Raw genomic sequence first — 7,217 nt, 5'->3', positions numbered from 1 at the left:
CCCTGGTATCTTGCTTTGGGGTACAGGACATTTGGAAGCCTCTGTTCTCATAGGTAAAGAAGACTAGATCCCAATTGCTTAGGGGCGATTCTCCCAGCACTGCAGGGAGGGGGAATGCTTCAGAGGTGTAAGCTCTGGGCTCCGGCGAAGACCAAAGGTTCCTATTTTATTACACAAACAGACCCAAAGGTGACCGTCCTTGCCACCCCATAAAAAGGGACGTCTTCTTGTGGAGCCAATGGGCTGAGGCTGCTTTATGAAATAAAAACCAGATCTAGCTCCATTGTACTCAGCAAGCCCGGCAGCGCGGGGGAATTACATTACCTGTCTGACCTCGTTAGGCTTGCTAGCAAATGGATGGAACGAGATGATGCAATTTGCTTTGTGAGCTGGCCCTTGGAATCAGATGTGCCAAGGGGGGGGCGGAGGGGGCTGCAGGAGGATGGCTCTGGGACCTGGGCTGCTCTCAGCCCATCGCTGAGGCTGGAGTCCCGGAGGACGGGGGTCTGCCTGCTTCCCTGGCCGTGTGTGTCATCGCCGAGCCCACTGGAGCCCAGGAGGATTCAAGAAGAAGTGGATTGGGATGCTGCTCTCACCCCCTACTCTATCCCTGATCGAGAAAACCATCTAGGGAAAGCAGAAAGGGCCAGTCCCGGTTTGGCAGAAAGGATTGTGTTTGGTGTGGGGGTGGATTCACAGAACGCTCAGATAAGCAAATTGTAGCTTAAGCAAACAAGGGTTTATTTGAAGCATATTATAAGAAGTGAAGACGGAAGGGTTTCAGACTTTGTGCATTGGCTCCGTTTGGTCACACTGACCCAGAATCTCTTTTTCCGCATCCTTGTTGGCATTTGTCTGCATCTTGGTTGCAAGATGGCTGCTGTTCCTCCAGGTATCACGTCTGTGTTCCAGGTAGGAGGAAGGGAGAAGGGGGAAAAGCAAAAGGCCTTCTGTGGTAGGCAGCATTCTGAGGTGGTCCCCCAAGACTTCCTGTCCTAATCCCAGATGCTGTCAATATGATGAGCTATCTACCTGTAGTTGTGTTTATGTGATAAATGGAATTGTGTAATCCTGATTGCTACTCAGGTGGCTTTGCATTAATCAAAAGGGAGGCTGCCTTGGTTGGGTCTAACCTAATCCAATGTGGGTCATCTCTAGGGGCTGAAAGTGAGTGATGCTTGGACCCTGGAGGACAGCCAGCAAGGAGATGGAGACCCTGGTCCTGCAACCACACAGGACTGAATTCCGATGGCCTGAATGAGCTTGGAAACAGGTAATTCCCCAGAGCCTCCAGATGTGAGTCCAGCCTGGCTGACACCTTGGTTTCAGGCTTGCGGGACCCTCAATTTGGAACCCAGCTGAGCTCACCTGGGCTTCTGACCTCCAGCACTAGGAGCTGACCAGTGGGGGATGTTGCAAGCTGCTGTGTTGCTTGTATTTGTTATGGCTGCAATAGAAAATTACCATACCTTGCTATGAGGTTTGGGCTTTTATCTGGGGAGGGTCAAACGAGCAGACGTCAAACTAGACTCTGGGTGCCAGGCCCACCAACAAAAACATCCAGTGAGCAAGGCTGCCATGATGTCTCAGCAGGCTTCCTTTATTAGGCTGTGCAAATCAGGGGCCAAGAGTGAGGGGCAGGGGAGGGGAGAGAGGGCAGGGTCTTTGCCCATCACTCAGCAGGACAGATCACTCCACCTTGTGGGCTGGGCTTCTGAGAGGGTGTGGGAAGGAGGGGGTCTCACCAGGCCCTGGTGAGGGAGAGAGCAAGAAGGCTTTATCCCCTGGCTCCCGTATCCACAGGTCAGAGGTCCACCCTATGTGTGGCTGGGTGTGCACCTGTGGGGGCTGAGCGGATAGCATCTCACATCTCAGGCCAACAGGGCACCTGGTGCTGGGCATAGGGCCATCCCTCGTGGCCCTTCTGAATGGTAGGACACATGGCACGGCCAAAGGGGATCCCCCCAAGAGAAGTTAGGCAGGGCCCACACTGAGCCTGGCTGCAACAGAATATTCCAGATGTTTGCTGGTGGGGTGGCTTTTTTGTCCCCAAAGACTGGACAAGACTAGGGCTACGGGTAGGAGGCAGGGGTGACTGAGAGTAGAAGGGAAAGAATTAAAGGTCTGGGCAGGGCTCCCCGACACAGGAAGAGGGGCCCTAAGTCAGCTGCTGTATGACAGTGACTTCATGCTCAGCCGTGCTTGAATGGGGACCCCCTGCTGCAGCCCTGACACCTACAGGTGACTCCCCACCCAACAGCCTCAGAGACAGACACACACCATGAGCGGGGGTGGAGGGTTCGGACACATTTAGGGGGTGGGGTGTGAAGAGAAAAGCTCACCTCGGACCAAGGTAGAAATCCTGTGTGTACCTGGACGGGGAGGCCACACCTGTACCTTTGTGTCTACCTTCCCGGCTGGATTTTACCTGCAGTCATGATGTCACTGGCCCTGGTGCTGTTCACAGCATTGTTTTGAAGATCCAATTGGAATGGAGACATGCAAGCTCCAGTGCTGCTCCCACATGAGATCTCTAGTGAAGGAAACCCCTTTTGGAAATGTTCTGTGTTTCCATCATGATGCAGGAGTTACGGTGTCGAGGAGGTCATGGAGTGAGTATGACCCAGGCTGACCCTAGAGCTGGCCCTGGGACAGTGAAAAGAGGCCATCTGGACATTGACCATGTCTGACCCTGCGGAGGCCTCGATGAACTAGAAGATTCTGGAGGGCAGAGCCCAGGTGCCCTGGTCATGTGGCACTCAAGACAAGCCATGGGTGGACGTCCCTGATTATTAAAACCACCACCACCACGTATCCACAGTGGCTTCTCGCTTCCATCCCTCCTTGCCTTCCGTGTACCAGCCAGTTCAGATCTCACCAGGAATGTCCCTGTGGTTGCCAGGCAGCACCGGGTCCTGAGATGACCAGGCCAATTTCCGTTCACACGTAAGACACTCGTCTAAAATAGCCATTGGCTCACCTTAAAAAAGGTTATTCCTTCAAATAAATCAAAGAACTATCTGCGAATGGTAGGTACGTTCGTAGCAAACCCTCTGATTAGACAATGAACAGAGTGTAAGTTTGTAGACGCTGGGGGTCGGCGAAGATGACAGGTTCAGAAGCCACATCCTTTTTCAGGATAGCCAAGATCCTGAGTGACCAGATGCGGTGTCACCGGGAGTCCGGAAGGGACAGAGGGTGATGGGGATTCAGGCAGGCGGTGGACCATTCCTGAGATGGGCAAGAACCTCAGAGACAAGGGAACCTGGACCGTCACTCTGCAGCATGACTGCAACCTCCCACCTGCCGCCGATGTGGACACGAACACACGACAAACCCACTGGCCAAGTCCCGAATCTCTGCAGCGGCATTGCCAACAGTGAATTTTGTTCCCGGTCATGTGATGCTAGGACCTCGGTCATCTGCTTGAAGGAACGCCCCCTGATGGCAGGGACTGTGGCGCTTGTTCACTCCTGTAGCCCCAGTGCTTAGCACCATATTTGGCCCAAATTACATGCTCAACACAGTTGTTGAATAAGAAGTTAATAAAGCAGCCACTGCTCGGAGTCTGGAAACACAGGTCTGGAGGGACCCACGGGGCTGAGTCAACTAGAGCAGGTGTCAGGCAGTAAGAAGAGGTGGGGAGTGTGGCAAAACGACACACACCACCCAGGTTTAAAGGTGGCCAGTGTTTGACCCTGGCCGATGGCTGCCATGTGCGAGTGGAGATCCCGTGTCACTAAACTGACTGAAATGTGTGTAAAATATCCTGATGTGTAAGTGTTGGCCAATTTCTTTAAAACATGAACTAAGCTTTAAAAAACAACAACAGGGCTGGCCAAGTGGCGTGATGGTTAAGAACTGGCTTGGGATGCCAGAGGGCCCCGGTTCGGATCCCACATATGAGGACCAGTGACACTGCCCTCCACAGCTAAGATGCTGAACAACAGCTCAACCTGGAGCTGGGCTGCCATGAATCGCCGGCAACGGTGTAGGCTGCAGCCCCTGCTGCAGCGGGTTGCCATGGGCTACCGTGTGTAGCCAGTAGCCAGCGTGAGCGGCCAGCAGCCGCAGTGAGCGGCCGTCCAGAAGCCGGCGACTGATGTGCCTCGCCTGGGAAGAGCGCAATGATGGTGCCAACTTGGGCCAGTGAAGCAACGTCCTCCACAACTAGACTGAAGAACAAAAGGACAGCAACTTGTCTGTTCCCCTTCCCCCAATTCCCCAGCGCTGTTCCCATCCCCCAATTCCCCAATAAAAATCTTTTACAAAAATAAATAAATAAATAAATAAATAAACAACAACAACAACAAAATAAAAACCTGTGGGTCTATGAGATTTTTCTGGCTCCGACTGGGTGATCTTGTTGAAACAAGGACCCTGAGGGAAATTGCTGCCGGAAAGTACTCGTGAAAAACTTGTGAGCGAGTGACTCTTTCTACATCCGTGTTTCTGCCGGGGTGGAAAGGCATGCACCTGTGAACAGCCTTGGCACACTGGTGGGTGAGACTTGTGGTTCCTTTGATGCACTGCTCTTCCTGCAATGGCGCGTGTGAGGTCGCGTCTGCAGAGAGGCGTATTGGTTTGGGCGTGTTGGTTTGGGCGCCGGAAGGAAGCGAGGCAGCCTGAGGTGAGGTCATGACAAACAGACAAAAGGACGCTTTGGAATCCTGGTAAACAGAAGCCGGAGGCAGGTCTTCCTGCAGACGTGTCACTGCTGTCAGCCAGCCTATCCTCCCTCCAGAGCGCGGGCCCTGTGGGGCAGACTCGGTGGAAACCAGGAGGAAGGAGTGCTGGTGTGTTTTGGGGGCTCACCACCTGTGTCCCTGGAGAAATGGAATTCTCTTCATCCCTGTCACTTGAGGAGGAAAAGGTTTGGGTGTGTTTCATGGGAAATGCAGACACAGTACAAAGAGAGGCTGTCTGTCACTCGTCAGGCGGGTTCTGTGCGGGGTCCTAGAGCTGTGGTAACAAATGGCCACACACGTGGGGGCCTAAAACATAGGAGTTTATTTATTCTCGCACAGTTCTAGAGGCTAGAAGTCCAAAGTGGAGATGCGGGCAGGGCCGTGCTCCCTGCAAACTCTAGGGTTGGAGCCTGCCTTTCCCCTCCAGCCTCTGGTGGCCCCGAGACTTGCTTGGTGTTAGCTGCTGAGTGACGCCGCTGTGTCTGTGCACCCTTTCTGTCTCTTGTGAGGTCACTCTCACTGGGTCAGGGCCCCGCCCATCCAGTGTGACCTCATCCCCACTGTTACCTTAACTACCTTTGCAAAGGCCCTATTTCCAAATAAGGTTATGTCCTGAGGTTCTGGGTGGACATATGTTGGGGGCACTATTCAACCCGCCACAGGATCTGAAGGCAGAATTGGGGGTATGGGGGGGAGGAAAGGATGATTTATTGTATCTTTTATTTCCCCTGGTCACATGGATAAGGTCATTAGATAGGAGATGTGGCCTGTGGCAGAGGGCTGCAGCCTGGCCAGGAAGACCTCGCAGGAAGGGAACTGGAGGTCATGCTAGGCCTGCTGCCATCCAGTCTCTCGCTGTGCCTCCCGCTGGCCAGAGCCAGCTGGATGCTGAGGGCAGGATGCCCACGGATGCACAGCTGCCCACCCTCCCCGTGCAGGATCAGCTAAGATGTACATACGTACAGGAGCCAAACAGACGGAGAAAAATCCAGCCCAAAGCGTCCCGTCGGAGGAACCAAGTGTGCAGGTCAGGCAGGTATACAGCCCCCAGCCAGGTGTGAGCGTAGCTGCGAAGGGAGTTTATGATCACTCATGCTGCCGTCATTCCCTCCTGCGAAAGGGCCTTGAGTGGTGCAAACAGATTACAAAAGAGATCCCTCCTCTTGACCCTTGAAGAAAAAAGAGGAGGCAAGGGCTGTATCTACTTTCTTAGAAACACTGACGTCTTATGACTGAGTCCATTGTCACGTCCCATCTGTCCAGGGATGCAGAGCGTCTGGGGCCTGTGTTAAGGCATGATCAGGTCCAGCATTTTTAAATGGTGGGTTGTGACCCACTAGGAGGCCATAACTGATGAAACGTGCAGCCACCAGCTTTTAAAACGTGGAGTAAAACTGAACAAAATACCTGAAAGCGTGGTACGTAGCCTCCTGCCATGGCCACAGTGCACGGCAAAGGACGATGGGAAATGCCATTTGTCTTTTTTTTTTTAGCTGAGCCATCCTCCCACCTGCTGGCAGCTCAGCGGCTGCTCAGCTCAGGCCGGGACTCGAACCGCTGTTGCTCAGAGCTGAAACTCTTGAGTGAGCTCTTTACCAACTGAGCCACTCGGCCGGCCCTGGGAAATCCCATTTAATTGAGGACGGGAGAGAAACAGAAATAGGCATGATACACATCCCCAAGGCGTGGAGCCTTGTGTATGGTCTTGGCTCTGACTGAGTGGGAAAGAAACGATTCCGGCAGGTGACCCTGCAGAGGAGAGCTGGTCCCGACAGATGCCCGCGCCCCACACAGCAAGCATCCATGTGTGTAAGTGGGGTCTTGCAGACTGGACGGGAACCAGACCTACAGGCTCATAACCCGTCAGCCGACAAGCCCAGAAGTGGGGAACTGTTCTCATAGCCTCCCCGCTAGACTGGAATTCCCAAGGAAGTGCTTATGGCCCCACTTCGGGTCATTGCTGACCCATTACTGACCCCAGCTCTGTGGCTGGGCGGTGGGTCATGTCAGCATCTGGAACCGTGAGCAGGTCAGCTTCCCGGCGGCCCTCATTGGGCTGACCATGGAGGGGCCAGGTTTCGGCAGACGGGCCAAACCACAGGTGTCCACTACAGCTTCAAGGTCAAGATCCCCCTCCAGCAGCGGCCTGCAGCCACGCCTATTCCAGGTAGAGAGGCAGACAGACTTCCCAGGACCGAGGTGGGGGCGGTGGTCGGGACCCCAGGAGGTGTCCGTGATGCTTCTGCCCAGAGTGCCTTTAGTCATGAGTATGAAGTGGGCAGGGCGTGTCGATGTCAGCAGGCAGAATAAATAGACGGTGCGTGATTGCTGCGAAACGCGCGTGCCGGAGGTGTGGGCTGGAGCTGCCTTTTGGAACCGCAGCTGCAGGGTGGCCGGAAGAGTCTCGTCATCAGCTCACAAGCAGAAGTGATTTTAACTCCGTCTTCCTCCTCCTCCTCGTCTGGCCCTAACTGCGCCTTGGCTTCCCTCGCTAACAGATGAGAACAGACGTGTTCATCCCAAGTGGAG

The 7,217-nt window shown here is 54.1% G+C and overlaps 1 long non-coding RNA gene across 1 annotated transcript; it reads left to right on the top strand.

The window, feature by feature from the left end:
• Positions 1–461: 461 nt before the first annotated feature.
• LOC109375460 (uncharacterized) lies at positions 462–3,842 on the top strand. Its single transcript, XR_002122587.1, has 3 exons — positions 462–912; positions 1,159–1,273; positions 2,586–3,842. It is a non-coding gene; the product is annotated as an uncharacterized LOC109375460 (long non-coding RNA).
• Positions 3,843–7,217: the final 3,375 nt, after the last annotated feature.

This window comes from Hipposideros armiger, unplaced genomic scaffold (assembly GCF_001890085.2).
Source record: "Hipposideros armiger isolate ML-2016 unplaced genomic scaffold, ASM189008v1 scaffold_955, whole genome shotgun sequence".
Lineage (NCBI taxonomy): Eukaryota > Metazoa > Chordata > Mammalia > Chiroptera > Hipposideridae > Hipposideros > Hipposideros armiger.
Note: the sequence above shows the minus strand (reverse complement) of the source record. Positions and strands in the feature narration are given on the sequence as shown.